The 25,646-nt window shown below is 41.9% G+C and overlaps 1 long non-coding RNA gene across 1 annotated transcript; it reads right to left on the bottom strand.

Annotated features, from left to right (window-relative positions):
- Positions 1–5,469: 5,469 nt before the first annotated feature.
- LOC141279271 (uncharacterized) lies at positions 5,470–10,767 on the bottom strand. The gene is made up of 3 exons (XR_012333243.1): positions 10,559–10,767; positions 6,261–6,325; positions 5,470–6,175 (listed from the first exon to the last, which is right to left on the bottom strand). It is a non-coding gene; the product is annotated as an uncharacterized lncRNA (long non-coding RNA).
- Positions 10,768–25,646: the final 14,879 nt, after the last annotated feature.

The raw sequence follows: 25,646 nt of genomic DNA, 5'->3' as shown, positions 1-25,646 counted from the left end.
GACACCCCAGCCCTGTTTAAAAATGTGTTAAATGAGAATTATGACATCTGTCCTCCTTATTTTACAGGGTTCTTCTGGTGATCAGAGGAAATATTGTAGTTAATACATATGAAGCAATTTATGATATAAGGCGTTATCGTTATTCTGGGAGTATGACTAATACAAGAATCAATGGGGTATGGAAGAAAAAGCACCAAACAGGTTATCAGGAGCTGTAGCTCCCTTTTCCTTTCATTTTTTTCAAATTACTCTTTAAATTTTTAAATGGCTGGACATTTAAAAATTCATTTATCTCCATATCTCACTCCCATTCTTCTCTCATTCCCTAGACAATCATGCCAATGTTTTAATCTTTTTATAGGTACATACTATTGCAAAATAGATAGTTGTAGTTTTGTGTTAATTGGTTATATATATGATTTTATTTCTTAATATTCTCACTAAACACTGTTCTTGAGGTTCATCCACGTTTGCATGCAAACATGTAATCTTTTGTATATGGTGATTTCTTAATACCCTACAGTGTGTGCCATGTTTTATCAGTGACTGACACTAAGGCTGCCCACAACTATCTGCTATCATGAATACTCCAACGAACAATTATTTTATGTGTCCTGTATTGGTTAGTTTGCTGCTATAATAAACAAGACAAAAGAAGACACCTCAGTGGCTTACAGTCACAAAGTTTCCTTTCTTGTTCACGCCACATGTTGTAGCTGGTGGCAACAGGCTCCCTCCTGTGCTGTGTGTCTTCAGTCCAGGATCCAAGCTGAAGGAACAGCCCTTATTTGGAACAAGCCCTACTGCTGGCAGAAGAAAAAGAGCAAGAGAGCTGGAGAGAACGTGCAATAGCATTTGGAGCTTCTATTCCAGTTGGCATACATCACTTCCACTCCTGTTTCATTGGCCAAAGCAAGTCACGTGGTTAAGACTGACACTGGGGCAGAGAAGACAATCTCCTACAGTCAGGCACTGAAAATCACGTGGAGGTGTGTAGTCCTTTCCTTGGGAAAGGGGAGCAGATAATGGAGAACAATAATACAATCTACCCCTTTTAGAGCTTGGCAAGAATTTCTTTGGGATTTATGCCTGGGAGTGGGATTGCTAGGCCATGGGAGATGCATATATTTTTAATTTCACTAACTAACCCAGATTAAATAATCTAGATCCACTCTCATCAGTGTAGATCAGTGAGTCTGGGTTTCTTTATCCCTATACCCAACCAACACATGCGTTATACAGCTTTCTAATTTTTCGATCTAATAGGTTTAAAGCTGCCTTATTGCTTTAATTTTTATTTTATTGACTATTAATGATTTCGAGCATTTCTTCATTTATCTATTAACTTTTAAGATTTCTTCTTCTGTATTTATCCATAAGGCACTCTTTTCCCATTTTCCCACAGGGCTTGTTCTCTTCTGGTTGAGTAGGAAGATATCACATATGCTACACAGGTATACCTTGTTGTATTATTCTTCATTTTATTGCACTTTGTAGATATTGTTTTTTTTTTATTACAAATTGAAAGTTTGTGGCAACTTCGTGGTGTTGTCAGATGATGGTTAGCATTTTTTAGCAATAAAGTATTTTTTAATTAAGGTACATATTGTTTTTTTAGACATAATGCTACTGCACACTTACTACACTACAGTACAGTGTAAACAAAATTTTATATGCTCTGAGAAAAGCAAAAAATTCATGTGATTTGCTTTATTGGGATATTCACTTTATTGCAGGGATCTGGAACCAAACCCGCAATATCTCTGAGGTCTGCCATATATAAATACCTTTTCAATTTTAGATATCAGAAAATTTTTATCTTTCCTGTCATTTGTTGAGTAACTTTGTCCATAATGTCCTTTGCTGAAAAGAAATCCTTATATCGTTCGTGAAATCTTTTCCTACCCCTAGATCACAAAGATGTTTCACTTTTTTTCCTAACACCTGATATTTTATCTTTCACATTTAGCTGTTTTATTCATCTGGAACCTCCTTAGGTAGGGATCCTGTTTTATTTTTCTCCAAATAGTGAAGCAGTTTCCTGTACTCCATCTACTATGCAATCTGGCCTTTCCCCCACAGAACTGTGAGGCCCTCCTTTACCATATGTTAGGCTCCATATACACATGGGTCTGACTCTTACCTCTCTGGATGTTTCATAGATCTGTTTGCCCATTCTTGCAACAATACCAAACTATTTTTTAACTACCGTAACCTTTTGATGCATCTCAATGACTGGTGAGGCAATTTTCTCCTCTTCTGCTTTTCTAAAGTTGACTTAGATGGATCTCTCTTCCTCCAAAGACATTTTAAAAATCATTTTTCAATGTCTTCAAAAAGCCCAACTGGTATCTGATCACATTTAATGCATGGATTATTCTGGGAATAATTGTTACCATTATAATCTGAAAATTCAAGAGCATAGAATATCTCTAACTGCCGCTTATTCAGATCAGGTTTTATGTTTTTCATTAGGATTTAATTTTTTTTTCCATAGAAGTCATATATATTCTAGGCTAATTTATAGATACCCTATAATGTTTGTTGCTTTGGGTCATGTAACTTAATTTGGATGAGACTTCGGTTCTAGATTTTGCTCTGTCACTGATTATGCTATATGAATTTAGGCAATCCATTCACTGCTTCCTGGTGCCACTTTTCTTATTCATTAAAGGATCGAGTTGAGGGCTTCCCTGGTGGCGCAGTGGTTGAGTGTCCGCCTGCCGATGCAGGGGACACGGGTTCATGCCCCGGTCCGGGAAGATCCCACATGCCGTGGAGCGGCTGGGTCCATGAGCTATGGCCGCTGAGCCTGCGCGTCTGGAGCCTGTGCTCCGCAACAGGAGAGGCCACAACAGTGAGAGGCCCGCGTACCGAAAAAAAAAAAAAAAAAAAGATTGAATTGAAACTGATGGTTCCTATGGTACCACAGATAATAATAGCAATGACAAACCCAGATTAAAATCTCAAAATGTGTCAGCCCCTGCGGAGGGAGGTGACTACATGTACAGTGCTTAGCAGGCCTGGTACGTAGTAGGTGCTCAGTACACGTTAGCAAATACTGTTATCATGCCTACTTAAAATTGAGGAAGCAGACACCCAGAGAGGTGAAGTAGCTTCCCTAGGCTCACCCAGTTCGTAGATGTCTGGTTTTGAATGTAAGATGCACTAAAATCTGCAGGTGAAACTCCTTGGAAGCAATGATAAGTCCTATCTCAGCCCTACAGCCTCCAAGGATTTGCATTACCAGCTCAGAAATGCCTGTCAATGGGCTATTTATCTTGCCAGCTCCTGAACGTGGAGCTTGTGCCAGGCTCCTGAATGCCAGAGGCCATGAACAATGTCCAGGGCTTCAATGTGCGCACAGCTGCTAGAGTTACCGTCAGGTCTGGCCGCATGTGTTTGCTCTTGTAGAACATCACTTTTCCTAGAAGTCCAATGTGTTCCTGGATGCCACTGGCTGATAGTGGAGTCAGATAACAGCCCGGGAAGACAGCTGACATTCGCAGGACAGGAAGTGGGTACCATCCAGCCAGCTGGGTGAGAATCAGTGTCTCTCTCAGACTGAGACTAAGGTGGGGACGATGGAAATCTCCAGAAAAGTTATGCTTTTCTCCCCAGCAGCCAGGGCAGGTCGTCTTGAAGCCCGTGAAGGCCCAGCCTGTAGCCAGATATGAGAAGAGAATGTGGTGAGAGCCTCCTGATGGGTTTTCCTGCTTCCAGGTTGTAGTCCGTTTGTCAAGACCCTTCCAACTACAAATGATAGGAACCCAACTCAAACCAGCTTAATAAAAACTAGCTTAAACTGGCTTGAATAAAAACAGAAATGTTATTAGCTGAAGTAAACTCTGGATGGATTTAATTAAGTTGGATCCAGGATGTTAGAATTATTTCATCAGCCCCTCTCTCCCCACTTTCCCCTTAGCTTCTCCCCACTCCCTCCACCCACTACCCGCCCCCATTCTCTCTGAAGGAGGAAAATATGGCTACTGGCAGCCCCAGGTTTATGTCTTCCTTAGGATGGAGTCCCTCATTCAACATCCATATCAATTCCTGTAAGGACTCTGGATCTGTTTGGGTCAGGGGACCACGTGCAGAAAATGGAAGGTTAGCCTACATAACTGGCAGACCCGTAGAATAGGAAAAGAACATTTCCCCAAAGGAAGTCATGTGGGCCAAAGGAAAAAAGAAGTGATAGACTGCCCTTCTTACACGATTCTTCCCAGAGCTGATTCCATGACCTGATCTGTCTTCTCCTGCCAGCCCCACCCTCCTGCCATCCATCCTGTGCTCTAGACACTGGATCATGTACTGCTCAAACCATGTAATACTCTTTCCTTCGTATCTCTGGGCCTCTGTGCTTGCTGTTCCTCTTTCTGAATGCCTTTCTGTTACAGTGCAGTCAGCTCCCTCCTAGAACTTTCTCTGACCCTCCTAGGCAAATTAAGTACCCTCCTACAGCAATAGGTACCTAGTTATCATTTTTTATAGTAGTCAGAATTTGGGGGGAAGGGCTGTTTGCTTCCAGGTTAGACCTGAGGTTACTGAAAGCAGGAATTAATCCTTGTCCTGCTGATCTTTGTATGAGTAAAGGTGGCTATGTAGTAGATACTGCTGTTCGTTCACCCAAAATCCACACCCTCCTTTCTTGCTACTAAGCCCTGACTTGGAGCACTTTGTATCCAGCTAAATGCTGACTTTCTCAGCTTTCCTTGCAGCCAGCGATGGGCATACGACACACTTTCTGGCCCATGAGATCTGCTAGAGAACATCTTCTAGGCTGCGAGGAAATCTCTGAAGTAGCTTTTGGTTCCTTGTTAAAAGGGATCAGACGAGGCTGGCGCCACCTTTTCCTCCTTTCTTCCTGCTTCATTCACTTGATATTTGGACTTGTAGCAGCCACGTTGCAAACAAGAGGAAAAGGTCAAGAGAATCACCTTGACAGTCTTGATATGACTGAAATTCTGAACCAATGCTGGCAGCCACCGTCCTCTGGATGTTGGGTCAAGCCTATTTTCCCCCATCTCTGTGGTTTCGCCTCCACATGGAAGACCTCAGATTGCATAATACTCTCAGTTTTGTGAAAATCATTGTGGAATAGAAAATTAGGGTGGCACTACCCAAGCTGATTCCAAAGTTTGAGGAGTTGTGTAGTGCCTAAAAGGCACGTACATCTCATTAGTAAGTAATTATGGTTGTTTAAGAATTAAACATTTTTTTTCTTTCAATGTATGTGCATTATTCTTTCTAACAGCTACTAAGTTGTTAGCAGACAAATGCTTATTAGGTTGTACGGACCTAATCAATATTATAACTGCAAATTCTCTCTTTTGGCTTCAGACACTGTGAAGTCTACTGAGACTCTAAGGGTACCTTTACTGGGAAAGTTTGGGAACCTCTTGTTTGAGAAATAAATGATTAAAAAGGTAGGCTTACTTGTGCAGAGTGGAATGAGAAGGTCATTTGAAGAAGAGTAGCAGAATTCTCTTTTATTCTTCCTCTTAAAAAGGAGAGTCCTCCTCTTTACAAAGGAATCCTGGAAGATTTTCCTTTTTATAAATGCCAGATCACAACTGTCACATTACTTGCCAGTGTGTTTATGTGACCACGAACTTATGCTGAAGTTTCTGTGTTTAAAAAGTTTTCAAGCTTCATTGGTGCCTCACTTCTCCCACTCTCACAGTTCTCTGAGAAGTACACCTCCTCCATGAAGTCTCCCATGACTAAGAGGAAGTCTCATGCTTTTGTATCTTCCTCCTTATTTTCTCAAACTCGGGAACAAGAGCTCTGTGCCTGGGGAGGAGTGATAGCTGGTGAGCTCAGGTTGTACTGGTGACCTCCACTCTTACAATGCTTGTATGCTTTTCCATCTCTCTAGCATAGATATCTTTATTTCAGACTGTTAACTCTTCGGTGAGTGCTTGAACCAGCAGAAAGCCAAGCTCATTTTTTAAAATTCAACAGCTACTCATTAGGGACCTACCAGGTGTCAAGCGCATCCTTTCTGAAGTCTAGTTTGCCAAGGATAGTCCTTGCCTTCCTCTTGGCAGCCAGGGCTGTCCCCTAGGCTATGCACCACTCCAGAGATACGAGTCACACAGACAGTGAAGGCGATGGTATGTCCTGGGTGTTGTGCATCATGGCAGCCCTGCTGGCAGCTCTTGCAGTTCAATTTCTAGTGAATAAGAGATAATTAAAAACTATTGAATATAGCGATTTAAAACTTAGGCTTTGGTTTCAAATGCAGCTCAGTCATTTACCTGCAACGTCATTCAGTGCTTTGAGCTTCTTTATCCTCACTTGGAAAACAGGAATCTTGGCGCCTCTGAGGATTATTGGGAGGATTAAATAAAGTAACATAAAATAAAGTAACATGTAACAAGCTCTCACACCATACCTGGCCCCCAAAAAGGACTTGATAAATGTTAGCAATTATGATCCTCATTATTGACATATATTTGACAAAATTAATATGCTGGGGGTCTTTTGGGGGCATGAGTAACTCAAGATAGTAGTATAATCTTCTCCCTTGTTAGGATAAGTCTGTCTGTTCACTGCTGTATCCCCAGCCTAGTCCAGGGCCAAGCACGTTGTAAGTGGTTGATAAATGTTTGTTGAGTGAATTTATTAAATCTTATGTTTTCATAGTTCTTTACACATTTTATCACACCTGAACTTTAATTCAATTCTAGAGATAATTGTGACAGAAGGAAAATAAGAAGAGCCTAATGCTGATGGAGATATTGCCAGACTTTTGACACTGTGTTTTATAAGCATGATTTCACTTAACACTCAACACAGCCTTTGAGCCCCATATTACAGGTAAGGAGACTGAGGCTCCAGGAGGCTGTTACTTGCACAAGGTCACTCAGCTAGCAAGTGGCTGAACTAGCTAGTGATGGAATAGGCATAGTGTTCACCATTCAGTAAATACTCATTCCATACCAACTGTGTGGCAGCCAGAGCTAAGGACTGGAATTCACAGATTCAGAGAGCAGGGACCAAAGACACCTCCTTAGGGAGCACATGAACAGTGCACTTTTCTTGACCAAGGTATTTTGCTGTAGCTTTATACGGGAACATTTTCTGCTCAAGCTTAAAAATGAAAAAGAAAAAAAAATAGAAGCAGCAGCAGCTCATGTTCTTTGCACAACATCTGGGGGTCCATGTGTAAAGCTAGCATAAGGATTATACAGTGGAGGAAAACGCAAACAAGTGAAGCATTTAGCCACGACCACTCTGTGTGTTATGACTGAGGCCAGGGGCCCTGACCCCAGGTACAGAGGTATAGAGAGGTGAGTAGGAGCACAGGCACTAGAACCAGGCTGGCTGTGTTTGAGTTCTGCCTCCACTTATAAGCCTGAGTGAATCATTAAATCAGCTTGGGATTTAGTTTCCTCATATGTAAGCTGGGATAATAAAGGTAAGTAATTCACAATATGGATGAATCTCACAAGCATTATGGTAAGTGAAAGGAGGCAGAACAAAAAGCTACATATTGTACGCTTCCATTTATATGACATTTTGGAAAAGGACATAAAACAGATGAGTGGGGCTTCCCTGGTGGCGCAGTGGTTGAGGGTCGGCCTGCCGATGCAGGGGACACAGGTTCGTGCCCCGGTCCGGGAAGATCCCACATGCTGCAGAGCGGCTGGGCCCGTGAGCCATGGCCTCTGGGCCTGCGCATCCGGAGTCTGTGCTCCGCAGCGGGAGAGGCCACAACAGTGGGAGGCCCGCGAACCGCAAAAACAAACAAACAAAAAACAGATGAGTGGATGCCTTGGGTGAGGGGACAGGATTGACTATAAAGGGACATAAGCATGCTCTTTGGAGTAATGGAAATATTTTGGTTGTGGTGTAGCTATGTCTATGTAAATATTTGTTGAAATTCACCAAATTATACTCCTAAAAGTATGAATTCTACTGTATTTAAATTATATTTCTATAAAACTGACTTAAGAAAAATAAATAGCTCATGGGTCCTTATCACCATTAAATTAAATAATACCTATAAGGTACTTGGAGCAGCACCTAGGAGACAGTCAGCCAGGTGTGCATTTCCTCTTTTTACCCAGTCAGCTTACTCAAGCATGTACCTCTCCAAAAGCCAACAAGGATGCTGCAAAATATTGGATGAAAAACAATTGAAAATTTCTTCATGTATTCCTAAGTTTTGATAATTATCATTTAATGGAAGATGACAAAGGAAATATTAAATTCACTGAAATAATTGCAAATCTTCTAATGCACCATGAAAAGACCAGCTCATATCACCAAAGTGAAAAATAGAGATGGGTAATGGCAATTAATCTATAGTATCTTCTGGCTGTGCATAAATATTTATTTTAAGAGGGTGAGAAAAAAAACACTTAGGCCAGTCAAATATGCAGGCTACTGTCCCTCTTTTCCCAGAATCAGCCTAAAGTTGCTTGATTTCTGAAATTTCTGAAATTGTTTTTATCTGAAAGCTCTGATGTTATTAGCTACTCCAGGCACATAAACCTGACCCAGACACTACAGTGGGATGGGCTTGGACCGTGTTCCCCTGTTCTTGAACCATTGTCCTATAGCCTCAAGAGGTTGAGCTTTTGGGTCCTGAGGTTGAATCCCACCTCTGCCAACAACTGCTGACGTGAGGCAAGACTCCTATGTCCCTGAGCTTGTTTTCTCATCTGTAAATTCAAGGAGTAAGACTAGATGATCTGTTAAATCTTTCACACTCCAACTTCAGAATTCTACAACCCCTGGAATGGGGAGGCAAACATGTTTTGATCAACTTTCAATGTCTACCAGGTATAAAATTTCTCTGGGCCAGAATTTTTTATGCATAAAATCGGATAATAATACCCACTTCCACAGGCTCTTTGTGAAGAGCAAATGAAATTATGTGTGTAAAAGCATCTAACAGTTTCTGGTCCAATGATTTAATCTTATTTCCTCTCTTCTTCTATGCTTTCTTTTTCCCTTCCTCTCCATTAGCATAATAGATTTCCATAGAATCTTAAAAACTCACATTCTTTTCCATTTATTCAGAAAGGTCTTGAACGTGTGTACTTGTCATGTCACATGCCAAGTACTGTTGCCCTGTGAAAGATCTGGTTATTCATTAGAGCACTTGAAAGTTTAAATAAATTTGCAATTATAACAAAGGTAAAATAGCTGAGAATGCTAAAACCGACCTCTTGCTTTTTGAGATATCTCAATAGATTGTCTGAAGATTTCTTTACCCCTATCATTTACTTCACTCTTTCATTTATTCGTTCAATGATCAAATTTTGATCCCCTCTATGTGCCAGGTACAGCGCTAGGTATTAGGGATACAGAAATGAATCAGACATTGTCATTAAGCTCAAAAATCTTCCAGGTAAATGGAAGGAGACACAGGGTCTATGAGAGAAGTCTGTTCAGGGTACATCAGAGGTCCAAAGAAGGATGTGTAGGTTCTTCCAGGGTAGGGCGGGAGGGAGTCAGGAAGTTTGCACAGAGGAGTCGAGGGTGGACTCGAATCATAAAAGATGAGTGGGTGTTCACCAGATAGAAGTGGTAAAGAAGGGAACTGCCTGCAGAAGGAGCCACACGTGCAAAGGCCCAGGTACATGCAGTAGTCCTGCATAATCTAGAAACTGCACCGAGGTTAGGGTGGTAGGACTGGAGAGTACTGTGTGGTAGACCCAGTGAGAGAAGGAGCTGGAAGTCCTAGACATGTTTTCTTTAAGCAAATACAGATCTGTTTGGGAAGGGAGGACATCAGATGCTGCACAATTGGTGACAACAGAAGAGGAACTCAGCTATGTCCCAACTCAACTGACAACCACTGACCTTGACAGGTCATAGCTCTGTTGTGTGTGATGAGTCTGGATGTGGTTCTGCAGGGTTTTCCAGGCACTCAACCCCAACTGGATTGATTTCTTTCTAAATCAGGTCATCGTCATTAGAGCCAGCACCGGGTGGAAGCCATTCGTTTGAATTCCAACCCTGTGGTGGAGTTTTTCTTAGAAATGGGGTCAGGTTTTTTACTGTCTTCAAGTTCATTGCTCAAGTGGAAAGTTAGGAGTTACAGATTAAGAAATAGATTTGTTTTCTTACAAGACAATGACCCACAGTGTTCTAGTGAGATGAGATGAGTTGTCAATAAGGAAACCAAGTCATCAAACACCTAATATGTGCTAAGTGCTTTCTAAGTTTGTCAACACTCTGTGTAATATTCAGATGTACACCCATCTAACTCCAAAAATCATGCTCATCCCACTCTACCACCTTGCCTCTGAAGTATCTTCTCAAAGAGCCTTGGGTAGGTCTTAGCATTTGATTTCTAAGGAGCCAAAATAAAAGGAAAGTGATGAGAAGAAAGTGGTCTCTTCTCCTTACGTCTCAATGAGGCCACTGAGAGACACCCACAGCCCCAGGCTGAGATTTAAGTGAAGAAAAAAATCTGGGCCTTGGAGCTAATGAAAGAGCATTGCTGGACTATTCTAAACCTATAAAACTGAGAGAAACACCTCAGACATTTTGACTCCTACTCTTTCGTGGAAAGAAGGAGAGAAAAGAATATACTTACAGTTACAGCAATGCTCTGGAACAAAGGTAGACGGGAAGGAAAGTAGCAAGAAGAGCAAAGAAATTTCATCTTTCAGAACCTATCAGCTCTCTCCCATTTTACAAAAAATTTCTTCCCCCATTAAATGGTATCATTTTCTTTTTCTTGACTTCGTTCTTTCACTCCTTCCTAGATTCCTTTTTTCTTGTCTTCCATTATTCCTGCCCTTCATTCCTCTTTTTCCCTCCTTTTCTTTTTGTTTCTTGCTGTTGCTCCTGTACCATCAGTCTCTTTCTTAAAGTTCAAATTGAAATACCAGCCTTAATCCCTGAGAAGCAGCTCTGTTTTCGCTGCCACGGCATTGCACAACTTGCGGTATGGCTGTGTGCCACCATTACCTATGCAGCGAGGTTTTACGTGGCCAAGGAACATCTTGTACAATGCCACTTTTTATCAAAACCAAATAGCATAACAATGCATACAGGGCTCCGTTCACATCAACCTCATAAGATTTCACTATGATAAAAACAATGAAGTTGAAATATAAAATCCATCTCCATTTGAAAATAAATAGTCCCAGTGCCTCTCCCAGGCCCCCCTCGGAAGCCCCCGCTCCTCCTTCACTCTCTCTCCTCCCTACCCTCTTGTCATCAAGTGCTGCTTTTAGCCTCCAACTATTCAGGTTTCACCAGTCTGGTGACCCATTAGGACAAGGTTGTACCACACTAGGGTGGGGCTTGAGGGGAGGGGGTGAAAAGGCTTAAGCTGAAAGCCCCACTGAAGCTGGGTTTTACTCCCCTACTATCGTGGTCCCCATAATGCTGGCAAGACAGGAAGGTCTTAGGGATGAGTATTCTCATTGTGGGGCTCAGAACAAAGAAAGGGAGAGGAACATCTACAGATGTGAGTAAGTTACAGCTCCTAGTTCAAGAGATGCCTGGCACTGCTCATCAGCTTAGAGGTGTCCTTAGCCAAAGACCTCCGAGGAGAGGAGCAGGCATTGGGAAGGCACCGACTGGACAGCCCAAGGTCAATGATAGAGGCCAGGTTATCATGGTATTAGATGTGTCATAGGCCTGAGATTAGGGAGGCATGCATGAAGGATGCCCATTCCCCACCACTGTTGCTTCTCAACAATAAGGCTAAAAATGACTCAGACTTCCCTTTGCCTTGAAGCAATCCTGGCCTAAATCCCCCAGAAGAGTCATAGGGTTCCCAATAGGAAGGTTTCATGCTCTCTCCCTGAGCATGGAAGCGAGGTCTTCAACACGGTCTCAAGACAGCCTTCCCCCCATCTAGCTTGTGGACCCCATTCATTCATTCACTCACGCATTCATTCATTCATTTATTCCAGAAATAGTCATTAGATTTCTACTGTATATTAGCAGTGTTCTAAGGCTCTGGGGGTGATGAAATTTACACAATACAAAGTCCCTGCTTTCACGGCAGCAGAAGAGGCATAAGATAAATAAATATATAAGTAAAATAAAATAAAAACATACATTCAGCTAGCGATAAGTGCTATGAAGTCTTTTTTTCCCCTTAAAAACAGTATATGGGAAATAAACAAGCATGGGAAATATGTGGCTACCTTAAATTTAGGCAGACAGGTTGGCTTCTCTGAAGAGATAACATTGAGATGAGACCCATGTGGGGAGAAAAAGGCAGGGGAGGAGCATAGGGAATACGGAGAGCAAAGGCTCAGAGGCAGGTACAGGCCTGGCAGGTTGGAGAAATACAAGGAAGTCTCGCTGAGGCTGGGATGAGTGACAGGGGCATGGAGGTGTGCCAAGACGTCATGGAGGTAGGGCCCACCTCCAGCCTCCTTCCTGCCCCCCAGCCACCAGGCCCGTCCACAGTGCCCTATCCCTTACTCAGTGCCTGGGTCCACCCAATTCAAGTGCATCTGGGGCTGGGTTGGAGAGTGATTTCTGCTGTGAGGAGGGGTCTTTTGAAAGCTCCACATGGCCTCCCCAAGAGAAAACCAGCCCCTCACCTCCCTGCCCCAACACCAAGCACAGAGATTAGTGAGTGATTTCTCTGGGTGTCAGCCCTTGGGTGTGAGACTCAAACTCTTAATTCCAAACCATTACCACACGGGTATCCGATTGCTGCTGCTGAGTTCAAATGGTCTGTGTGTGAGTGCCAGGCGTTTCTGTCAATGAAGGATTTCTCTGTCGGCTTTGGTTTTAAGTGAGTCTGATGTTTGCAGAAACTCCAGTTTAACTAAAAACAAACCAGAAGATTGAGAGAATTAAAAGTCCTCATTGAAAGTCTCCATGAAAGGGTATATGGGTACATGGAAGGAGAAGGAATATTAAAGTGTGTGGATTAGAGGAACTGGAGAGTGAAGCTGCTGACAGCATGAGCTCTGGGTTCAAATCCTGTCCCTGGCCCTTGCTACTTACCATCATTAGGCCTCAGTGTCCTCATCTGTAAAATGTGAAGAGCAGCAGTAGTGTGATTGTGATGATTAAAGGGGTCAGTGATGTGAAGTGCTCACAGCCTAGCAAGGCACAAAGAGGCAATGACTACTTGCTTTACTGCCATAGGAGCATCACTCGTACACTCCCGGGTTTGAGCTCCCAGTGGCTTGGCTCGGCTGGGTACAGCAGTGGGACATCGAGGCTGACCGTGAGCTCAGGGCCTCATGTCTGTCTGACAGTCTCTTTATAGAATCATACCACACTCTCAATCCCAAATCATTCATCTCACAGACACAGGTCTTTGGCCCCTGAAGGGAATAAATACAAAGATGCAGACAGGGCATCATGAATCCGTCTCTCCTCCGGACAGAAAAGCTCAAGGCCTTAGTGGTGAGAGAGGGATCCTTCTCCTCCACCTTGTCAGGGTATCCCTGGGCTTGGCACACAGACCCACCAGGCTATCAAGAGAAATCTAGTCCCTGGAAAGCTGTGTCTAGGTCTGTGCTTTCAAACTTAAAAAAAAAAAAAAAAAGTGTTTCTTAAAGCAACTGACCTTTTAATTCAAGTGAACTCTCACCAGGAACACCAACACATTAAACCAGTAAAAATGTTGAAGAGCTGTACCTTCTCAGTTCCCCCTTTTCTCGCCATGACTGTCCCTGAAGCAACTGCAGGGAATATGATTTTAAATTTTTGTTTGTTTGTTTGTCAGATCATATGGTAATTCTTTTTTCTTTATTGGGGTATAGTTGCTTTACAATGTTGTGTTAGTTTTCACTGTACAGCAAAGTGAATCAGCTGTATGTATACATGTATCCCTTCTTTTTTGGATTTCCTTCCCATTTAGGTCACCACAGAGCATTAAGTAGAGTTCCCTGTGCTATACAGCAGGTTCTCATTAGTTACCTACTTTATACATATTAGTGTATATATGTCAGTCCCAATCTCCCAATTCAACCCCTTCCCCCCTTTGTGTCCATACATTTGTTCTCTACGTCTGTGTCTCTATTTCTGCCTTGCAAACAGGTTCATCTGTACCATTTTTTTAGATTCCATATATATGTGTTAGCATATGGTATTTGTTTTTCTCTTTCTGACTTACTTCACTCTGTACGACAGTCTCTAGGTCCATCCACGTCTCTACAAATGACCCAATTTCGTTCCTTTGTACGGCTGAGTAATATTCCACTGTATATAGGTAACACATCTTCTTTATCCGTTCATCTGTCAATGGACATTTAGGTTGCTTCCATGACCTGGATATTGTAAATAGTGCAGCTATGAACATGGGATGCATATATCTTTTCGAATTAGAGTTTTCATCTTTTCTGGATATGCCCAGGAGTAGGCTTGCTGGTTCATATGGTAACTCTATTTTTAGTTTTTTAAGGAACCTCCATACTGTTCTCCACAGTGGCTGTATCAATTTACATTCCCACCAACAGTGCAAGAGTGTTCCCTTTTCTCCACACTCTCTCCAGCAGTTATTGTTTGTAGATTTTTTGATGATGGCCATTCTGACTAGTGTGAGGTGATACCTCATTGTAGTTTTGATTGGCATTTCTCTAATAATTAATGATGTTCAGAATCTTTTCATGTGCCTCTTGGCCATCTGTATGTCTTCTTTGGAGAAATGTCTATTTAGGTCTTTTCCCCATTTTTGGATTGGGTTGTTTGTTTTTTTGATATTAAGCTGCATGAGCTGTTTGTATATTTTGGAGATTAATCCCTTGTCCATTGCTTCATTTGCAAATATTTCCTCCCATTCTGAGGGTTGTCTTTTTTTTTTTTTGTGGTACATGGGCCTCTCACTGTGTGGCCTCTCCCGTTGCAGAGCACAGGCTCCGGACGCGCAGGCTCAGCGGCCATGGCTCACGTGCCCAGCCGCTCAACGGCATGTGGGATCTTCCCGGACCGGGGCATGAACCCGTGTCCCCTGCATTGGCAGGCGGACTCTCAACCACTGTGCCACCAGGGAAGTCCCTGAGGCTTGTCTTTTCATCTTGTTTAAGGTTTCCTTTGATGTACAAAAGCTTTTAAGATTCATTAGGTCCCATTTGTTTATTTTTGTTTTTATTTTCATTACTCTAGGAGGTGTGTCAAAAAAGAGCTTGCTGTGATATATATCAAAGAATGTTCTTCCTATGTTTTCCTCTAAGAGTTTTATAGTGTCCGGTCTTACATTTAGGTCTTTAATCCATTTTGAGATTATTTTTGTGTATGGTGTTAGGGAGTGTTCTAGTTTCATTTTTCTACATGTAGCTGTCCAGTTTTCCCAGCACCACTTATTGAAGAGACTGTCTTTTCTCCATTGTATATTCTTGCCTCTTTTGTCATAGATTAGTTGACCATAGGTGCATAGGTTTATCTCTGGGCTTTCTATCCTGTTCCATTGATCTGTATTTCTCTTTTTGTGCCAGTACCATACTGTCTTGATTACTGTAGCTTTGTAGTATAATCTGAAATCAGGGAGCCTGATTCCTCCAGTTCTGTTTTTCTTTCTCAAGATTGCTTTGGCTATTTGGGGTCTTTTTTGTCTCCATACAAATCTTTAGATTTTTTGTTCTAGTTCTGTGAAAAAAGCCAGTGGTAATTTGATAGGGATTGCATTGAATCTGTAGATTGCTTTGGGTACTGCAGTCATTTCACAATACTGATTCTTCCAATCCAAGTACATGGTCTGTCTCTCCATCTGTTTGTGTTATCTTTGATTTCTTTCATCAATGTCTTGTAGTTTTCTGAGCACAGGTCTTTTACCTCCTTAGGTAGGTTTATTCTTAGGTATTTCTTTTTGTTGCAATGGTGAATGGGATTGTTTCCTTAATTTTTCTTTCTGATCTTTTGTTGTTAGTATATAGGAATGCAAGAGATTTCTGCACATTAATTTTATATGCTGCAACTTTACCAAATTCATTGATTAGCTCTAGTAGTTTTCTGGTGGCACCTTAAGGGTTATCTATGTATCGTGTTATGTATCATATTATCATGTCATCTGCAGACAGTGACAGTTTTACTTCTTCTTTTCCAATTTGTATTCCTTTTCTTTCTTTTTCTTCTCTGATTGCCATGGCTAGGGCTTCCAAAACTATATTGGATGATAGCGGTGAGAGTGGACATCATTGTCTTGTTCCTGATCTTAGAGGAAATGCTTTTAGTTTTTCACCATTGAGAATGATGTTTGCTGTAGGTTTGTCATATATGGCCTTTATTATGTTGAGGTAGGTTCCCTCTATGCCCACTTTCTGGAGAGTTTTTACCATAGATGTGTGTTGAATTTTGTCAAAAGCTTTTTCGGCATCTATTGAGTTGACCATATGGTTTTTATTCTTCAGTTTGTTAATATGATGTATCACATTGATTGATTTGCATATATTGAAAAATCCTTGCATCCCTGGATAAATCCCACTTGATCATGGTGTATGATCTTTTCAATGGGTTGCTGGATTCTGTTTGCTAGTATTTTGTTGAGGATCTTTGCGTCTATATTCATCAGTGATATTGGTCAGTAATTTTCTTTTTTTGTGATATCTTTGTCTAGTTTTGCTATCAGGGTGACAGTAGCCTCATAGAATGAGCTTAGGAGTGTTTCTTCCTCTGCAATATTTTGGAAGAGTTTGAGAAGAATGGGTGTTAACTCTTCTCTAAATGTTTGATAGAATTCGCCTGTGAAGGGACTTCCCTGGTGGTGCAGTCGTTGAGAATCCGCCTGCTAATGCAGGGGCATAATTTCAATCCCTGGTCCAGCAACATGCTGCGGAGCAACTAAGCCCATGCACCACAACTACTGAGTCTGTGATCTAGAGCCCACAAGCCACAACTACTGAGCCTGCGTGCTGCAACTACTGAAGCCCACGTGCCTAAAGCCCATGCTCTGCAACAAGAGAAGCCACCACAAGGAGAAGCCCATGCACTGCAACAAAGAGTAGCCCTTGCTCGCTGCAACTAGAGAAAACCTGTGTGCAGCAGCAAAGATCCAACGCAGCCCCCAAAATTAATTAATTAATTGATTGATTAATTAAAAAAAAAGAATTCGCCTGTGAAGCCATCTAGTCCTGGACTTTTGTTTGTTGGAAGATTTTTAATCACAGTTTCAATTTCATTACATATGATTGGCTTGTTTATATTTTCTGTTTCTTCCTGGTTCAGTCTTGGAAGTTTATATCTTTCTAATGGTGAGAGAGGGGTTCTCCTCCTGCACCTTGTCAGGGAGTCCCTGGGCTTGGCACATGGATCCATGGGGCTATCAAGAGAAATCTAGTCTCTGGAAAGTTGTGTCTAGATCTGTGCTTTCAAACTTCAAAAAAAAGTTTTTTTAAGCAATTGACCTTTTAATTCAAGTGAAATCTCACCACGAACACCAATACATTAAACCAATAAAAGTGTTGAAGAGCTGTACCTTCTCAGTGCCCCCTTTTCTCTCCATGCCTGTCCCTGAAGCAACTGTAGGGAATATGATTTAAAATTAAAAAAAAACAAAAAACAAAAAAACAGGGCCTCCCTGGTGGTGCAGTGGTTGAGAATCTGCCTGCCAATGCAGGGAATGCGGGTTCGAGCCCTGGTCTGGGAGAATACCACATGCCGCAGAGCAACTAGGCCTGTGTGCCACAACTACTGAACCTGCCTGGCTCAGTCAACGTCTGGAGTCTGTGCTCCGCAACAAGAGAGGCCACGACAGTGAGAGGCCTGCGCACCGCGATGAAGAGTGGCCCCCGCTTGCCGCAACTAGAGAAAGCCCTCGCACAGAAACGAAGACCCAACACAGCCAAAAATAAATAAATAAATTAATTAATTTAAAAAAAACCCCACAGGCTTAGCTATCAAAAGCCCCCAAGAGAAGAAGTGTGCATCAATTCCCTCAGTTGCTCATATCTGGCACTTTTATTAATTTAATTTTTTAAAATAATATATGTACCTAGTTTTTTAAAAGTCAGTCTTAAAGTGAAAAACAGCAGTTCCCTCTCTAATTCTTCTTACCCTTGAGTTGTTCTCCCAAAAGGCAATAACTTTCAACCTTTTTAGCCATTTCTTCGGAATTTACCTCTTTATCTTGAAAGGACATGCTTATACTGCTAGTTCTTGATTTTTCAATCTTAGACATTTATCTTTTGACTTTCTGTGATGAAGGATAAGGATTCAGCTCTTTACACCACTTTTCTTTTCCTTGTCCCTCCATAGCACACACACTTCACCTCTGCTATTCATTCACATATAACTACACCAATGTTTTTGTTAATCTAATATTAACTATTTACCTGATAACATCTATAAAAAATATTGTTCACAGGTGAGCCACATAATATACCAAGGTTACATTTTCTCTCAAGTATTTCTTTTTTTTTTCAATTATTTCTTCCTATAGTTAACAATTGCCTTATTTTTCCTTTGTGGTTTTGTGTACCTAGCATTAATTCATCTCCCAAATTCTCACATAGAGCTATAAAACTTCTCCCAGTGAAGTCAAACCCATCGTGTAGTCAAAAGATCTTCTTTTGTGGGGAATACACCCCTTCTGGAGACCCTTGATCCTCCTCCCTTCTAGGCTGGTTGCATTGTCAGTCTGCTGTGCTGATAGTATTATGGTCTTTCTTTCATCATCATCCTAAGAATTCCCTGAGCCTCTCCCCTGGACTGGATGCCTGGATCCCAGATTCCATGTCTTGATTTACTCATCCATTTTCAGTAAAACGTATCCTCCTGTAACTTCCCAAAAATCTGCTTGAGAAGTGACTTTGAGACCATGTGTATCTGAAAATATTTTGATTATATGCTCACACAATTTATAGTTGACAGGTCAATAATTTTCTTTACATAAACTTAATGGTACTTGTTAGGTCCATGTATTTTGCTCTTTGCCCTGGAGTTGAAGAAGAATATGTGCCACATATGAGGCATAATCTTCCACCTCTCTTGTGAAAAGATTCCTGGAGACATAAATATCTGACTCTGGGTGCATGACATGCCATCTATTACAAGAGAAGGCAAGAGATAATTAACCCCGTCCTTCATCTATTTTCACTTAGCAAACACTTGTGAAAAACTGCCTGTACTGTATTCCATGTACTGTGCTCAATGCTGGGACTTGTTTTGGTTTGGGATGATTAATTCATGTGTATGTATTTTGACAGGTTCACATGGAGCCCTCAGGCCATATAACAACACTAAGATTATTCTTTCAAGCTACTCTCCTCAACTCGGTCAGCTTCCCTTACTTTAGTCAGCAGAAGCCAAACTCAATAGATGAGCCTACCAAGAGAAGCGCACAACAATGAACACCAGACTCTTGCAGGTGTCACTGGGCAAACAGTAGAGAAGACCTATTGTCTAGAGTTGAGGGACTCTGAGGGCTCAGGAAAAGTTTATCTCACCTGCTCATACAAAGAGTGTACCCGAACCTCTGTGCTATGCTCCAAGAGAGGTCAATGGAGCTCCCAGAAAATGGCCCATTCCTCTCTCATGAGCCCAACTGGAGGGCCTCAGAGCAGGAAAACCATACAGAAGATGGTAGCAATAGCAACAATGACAACAACAATAATAGTTGTTGTTGTTATTATTTTGTTATTGAAGTCAGAAGGGAAATACCACTTTCATGTGGCTACATGGAAGGCTAGCCCTGTGCTAGGGACTCAGTCACATTAAGATATAACACTCACTTCTGCTTTGGTTCCCAGAGATGTCTTTCATTATCAGTAAGTAAAATTACAAGAAAGGGATCCAACCAAAAGTAAGGACTATGGTTGTTATAAAATGTATTCCCTTTCTGACCCAGCAAAATGACTCTAGAATTTATCCCAAGGTAATAATGAATGATATGAAATATTACTGCTAGAAATTATGATAATAATGAAAGATGTGAGAAACGATAGAATCTTAACAATATTTACTGAAATACTGCTATAAAATTAATACTGATCAAAATAGCCTAACTATCTCCCTGATTAAAAATTGGGGCAGTACCCTCATTCAGTGGAATACCATTTAGCCATTAAAAATTATGTAAGAGAAATGTGTCCTTTGATGTGGAAAGATATTTATAACATATACTATTTTAGTACATGTATATGTACACATATGTGTAATATACAAAAAAAGATTGATAAAGAAAATATCAAGAGTTAAGGGTGGTTATCTCTAGGTTGGTGGAATAGGGGTTGATTGGCTTTTTTCTTTTTTCTTTCTCTCTTCTTTTTTTTTAATTTTTTAAATTTTTGTTGCTTATGTCCATTTCCCACAATACTTTGCTTTGGAATAAAAAAAAAAAAGCAACACCAAAAGATATTTTGAAAGCCTGGGATAAAGAAGAGAGAAAGGGCTTCAGGAAGCCAAGGACAAATCTTGAAAGAGCCTCCCCCAGAGGCAAAATTTCCCAGCACTCCTCTTTGCACCCTTCACTCCTGAAGCCTGTGGTTTCTGTAGCTCAGGCTTGAGCACACCTGGCTGCAGGTAGCTCAGAGATTAAGTGTTGGCTGTGGCCACAAGAGTCCCAGCCACCCATGTAAGGTTGGTGAGTCAGGGCTTGCTTTGTGCCGTTGCAAGAAACATCTAAGTATCAAGCCTAGAAGTCACAGAGGGTCATCTCCCATCAGAAGCCGTTACAAAGGAGCTGATCTGGTAGACAAAGCCTTTCCTTAGGACAGATTCTGGAAACCACCCCACGGTTCTGAACTGCATTTCATCTGCCTTCCAGTTAGCTTATATCTTAGGTGCAGCTGTGCTCATGTCCTTGCAACATGGCACTGTCTGCCCAAAGCTAACTGCTCGTTCTCAGAACAAGATATTGATCATCACTGCCAGCTGTTGCACCAGACCCCATGCTAGCCTTTCTATACACAATATTTCCCAATTCTTACCATTCTGCATGTCAGGTGTTATTATCTCTGTTTATCAAAGGAAAAAACTGAACTCAGTGATTTGCTGGGCACCTCCCATGAAGGAGCAGAGCCGGGATTTGAACAAGGTCTGTGGACTCCTCATCCGTAGGGCCACTTTTCCACCTCTCTTCCTTTCTGAGGGGTGGAATGTGGGAAGCCCCCATATTAGCAGCAACAATATACTGCCTTGTGGCGGACCCTATTGTTTTTATCTGTGTCAGGAGTTGTGTCTCCCTTCCTTTGGGTCCCACGGAGTGCCCAGCAATGTACTAGACCATCGTGGATGAGTGAAACTGAAGTTCAGGGCTAGTGAAACCACGTTTAGGGAAAATCTTAACTTTTCTCCCATCTTCCACGTCCCTCCGCTCTCTGTCCCATCATCTCTTATTGATCTTGGAATAGGAGCTGTGCTCCTAAATGCCTATGGCAACACTCAACATTCTTTCAATGCTTGAGGTTATTCTTAGGCAGCGGTGGTGGAGGGCACGAAGATATCCTCTGGCTGTTTCCTAACCCACCTGTTCTGCTTTATCACCCATGTTTCTCCACCTCAGTCCTCAAGCCCAGTTAGCCAGGGCTGTCTTTTTTTCCTGAACATTCCCATGTCTTAGGCTGTGTCCCCACCATGTCTGCTGCCTGGACTGCCTGACACTGAGGAGATATAAATAGTCATCGGGTAAGTGAATGCATCATGAATGGGTGACTGAATGCCCTCCCCTTCATCTAGTTAAGTCCTGCCCTTCCTCGGAGGTCACGCTCCAGCCCCACCATCTCTGTGAAGCCTTTTCTCCATTGCCCTGGGCATCAGAGCCAGCTCTTCACTCAAAACACTTAGTACACGTGCAGTCATGGTTCTGGTTTGTCACTCAGCAAGTGCTGTCTCCTACGTATAAGGCATTTTGTGTGTTCTGCTTTGTGGAGGGAGGGAATGTATTGTGCTATTCAGTGACTTTGGAGCCAGAGAGACCTGGGTTCAAGTTTCAGTTCCATCACTTGCCAGCAGAGTGACCTGGAAAAGGTGGCTTAACCTCTCAGGCTGTTTCTTAATCTGTTAAAAAGGGACAATGCCCACCTTCTAAGTTGTTACGAGAGCGAAGTGACCTTTCTCACAAATCCCAATGAGTCAAATTACAAAATAATATGTAGACAGTCCAGGCATCAGATACGGTGGGGACACACTCTCATAAAACAAGCATTTCCTTTGTAGACTTACATATTTGTGGGTGTTTTGTGCGTGAATGTATGTGTAAAATCTGGAAGAACACACGGTAAACTACTAACACATACAGTTAATCCCACCATGACTATTCTGTATAGTAGTTATTTATGCATATATTTTATTTCCCTTCCCCCAGATTGGAAGAATCTGAAAGGCAGAAACTGACTGTCCCCATAAGGATGCTAAATTATGCAGTGGTAACCATCTCAAAATCTCAGATGCTTAAACAGTGAGGTTATTTCTCCTTTGTGCTACATGTCCATTGTGGGTCCGGTAGGCTCCACACATCAAAGTCACTAAGGTATGCAAGCTGCCAGACCACCGCCATCTCGAACATCACCAGGCAGCATGTGGAAGGGAAAAGAGAGAGGGACAAAGTGTTTGCTCGTAGCCCTTGGCCAAAGCAAGTCACATGGTCACACTGAACTTCAAGTGGGAAGAGATGTGCAATCTTCCCGTGTGTCTGAAAGGAGCTGAAGTCCAGATATCGGTGAAGTACTCAGCTGTCTCTGCACCTGGGATGATGCTGGGCACATTGTGGTCACTCAGGTAATACAGATGACAATGCAATGCAATAGAATTCAGGCTCTGGAAAAAATATAAAAATGAGTCGAAGACTTAACCCATTTAAATAAAAGGTTAATGAGAGAAAATATACATGCTTAAGCAATTACAGTGGGGATGGTGACACAAATGCTCTAATAAAATTATAACACCCTATGAAAGTGTATTTGTTTTCCATGGGTGCTATAACAAATAACACATTTAGCAGCATAAAATAACACAGTGTATTAGTTTACAGTTCTGTAGGTCAGAGTTCTACTACAGGTCTTGCTAAACTAAAACCAAGGTGTTGGCAGGATGCATTCCTTTCTGGAGGCTCTTCATTTCCTGCTTAGTCAGTTTGTTGGCAGAATTCAGTTTCTTGGGGTTGTAGGACTGCAGTCCCATCTTTTGTTGGTTGTCAGTTGAGGACTCTTCCCAGTTTCTGAAGGCTACAACGTTCCTTGGCTCATAACCCCCTTCCTCCAACTTCAAAGTTCTTCTCATTTCACATCTCTCTGACCTACTTTCCTGACTGTCTGTTCTACTTTTAAAGACACAATGATCAGATGGAGACCACCCAGATAACTCAGGACAATCTCCCCATCTCAAAGTCGTTCATCTTAACCAGATCTGCAAAGTCCCTTTTGCCATGTAAGGTAACTTATTCCCAGGTTCCAGGGAATGGATATTTTTGGGGGACCATCCATTCCTACAGGGAGTTTTAAAAACTATATGTACATAGATATACATTGTATATATATCCATGTGTATGCTATATATACTTGTATATATATTTAATTATATATAATTTTCATTGTGATTAGGCCAAGGAGGGAAAGATTAATTCCAAACAGAAAGACAAGGGAAGACTTAAGCTGGGCCCAAAGAAGTTAACTCAAACAGGCAGTGGTGGGGATTCCAGGCTGAGGGTCGAGCACACGTAAAGAGCACAGGGAGTCTGTGCCTTTTGTGCTCAGGGAACCGAAAGTGGGTGCCTGCTGTAGGGGAGAGGAGCCGTGGGAGACACGAGGCAGGACAGGAAGGTGAGGCAGGCTTGACAGGCTGAGTTGCCAGAGACGAGCGCACAGGGGCTGTGACATCAGACAAACCTGGGTTTGAGACTCAGCTCTGCCACTGTGTGATGATGAGCAAGTGACTTAACCTCCGTGATCCTCGCGCAACTCCTGAACTGTGAAACGAAGCTGCTAACAATAATGCCTATTTTATAGGGCTGTTTGGAGCCTTAATTATGATAATATTTAAACTGTTTAAAATTTAATGACAGGTGCCGTTGTTAGTATTACCAGCCATGTCCTTCCTGGGCTGTGGTTGGGTCACCTGCACTGAGGGGACAGAGTCTGGGAGAACCAGACAAGTGGGCTGTGGGAGAATCCTGCCTAGCCTCCTCTCCTATCTCCAATGCCAACCCCATGGATTGCGTGGAGTAGTTTCCCACACACCAGACACCCTTATTGTACCTTGACACCTGCTTTCGTCTACAAAACTCTCCCTCTGTCCACCCTGAACTTGCCCTCGCACTGTGGTTAACCATGATGGACAAAGGGACGATACCAAGACCAGTCGTCAAACAAAATCTTGTCCCCATGTCCTCAAACGGGGCTGGGTACCACTTCAATCCCCAGATGCTTTTACCAACACATTCTTCTATGATCCAAGACAGCAAGCTTGGTGTGTCCGGATCTTCCTTTCTCAGGCTACAAATTCTGGGCCCTAAACACAGACGTGGATGTCACAGATAATTGAATTGCAGTCAAATGTTCAGAACGCATCTTCAGAGAAGTGGGGAAGGACATAAATAGGCATACATATGTGTAAATGTACATAAAGAAAGTAAATATGCTTTGCAGAATTACTGATTTTGATATGCTTTGTAATTCTAAGCTAAAAAGCGAATAAAAGAGGGAAAACACATGTCACAGAATTAACAGTAAGTGCCCAATTCTGAATTTTCTCTGCAGGGCTATAGAGCTCATAAAAGCCCTGCTAAATGAACAGACAGGACTTCAAGCCCTAACCGCCCCAGATGAGGCAGACGGCAGGTGGGAGCGATGCCTTTAATCCTCACCACCCACACCCTCCACCCCAGCCATGACTGTTTTCATCCTAACAAGCAATCATTTCAGAAGATACAGATTATTAAATAAGAAAAACAAAGATTTGTGTACTGACCCACCTCCTAGATAAACCGCAATTAATATTTTACAATGTCCTTTCCCTTTTATGTCCACGCAAATACTTTTCAATTTAACAAAAATGGAACGACTTTGCATATGCCATCTTGAGAACATGACTAGTTATTAAGCACCTGTATGTCACCTCCCTGAACCCTAGTTTCCTGCTCTGTATCTCATACGATATTTGTAAACTGGTACTACAAATGTAAACAGAGTCAATACATGTTAACAATGATCATAACCAAGAATCATAGTTATTATTGTCTTGCTTAGTCATTACAGAAACTGTCAAATTATTACAGATGAAGAAATGGAGGTTCAGAGAATTGTCATGGAATCAACCTATGTAACTTGTAAGGGGTGAACTTATAAAAACTCAGATTTATTAGATTCAAAACCCAGTCTCAGTGCTTCCCCAAAAGATGAGCAAGAAGAGAAAGCAAATACTCCACAGGAGACTTGTTAGCCTAGGATAAGACAGTTTGCTTCAGAATCTTCTCAATGCGTCAGCCGAACTGATTTGCAGCTAACTGTTTCCACCCGGATTAATTGCTCCAAATCTTTTGTTCAGAGAAGGATTTGCAAGAAAACCACAACTATTCAAGATGGCTTTTCCAAACTGTAGTCACCTCCAGTTTTTGCCTGGTTCTCTTGATTTCCAATTACGGTCAATTCCTTTTTAATAATAATAGCTTGAGCACAAATGAGAAATCTTCCAGCAACCGGTCGGTTCCTCCTAAACTCCTTGTAAATGCTTTGGGATTAGCGACTGCACCCTTGTGCTTCCTGAGCCCCTCATTAGAACGCATAATTGAGAACCAACTTAAATGAAGTTCAGCTATCATTATCATCCAT

The sequence above is a fragment of the Tursiops truncatus genome, chromosome 8, assembly GCF_011762595.2.
Source record: "Tursiops truncatus isolate mTurTru1 chromosome 8, mTurTru1.mat.Y, whole genome shotgun sequence".
Classification (NCBI taxonomy): domain Eukaryota; kingdom Metazoa; phylum Chordata; class Mammalia; order Artiodactyla; family Delphinidae; genus Tursiops; species Tursiops truncatus.
The sequence above is the reverse complement of the archived record's forward strand: the minus strand, read 5'-3'. Positions and strand labels throughout refer to the sequence as shown.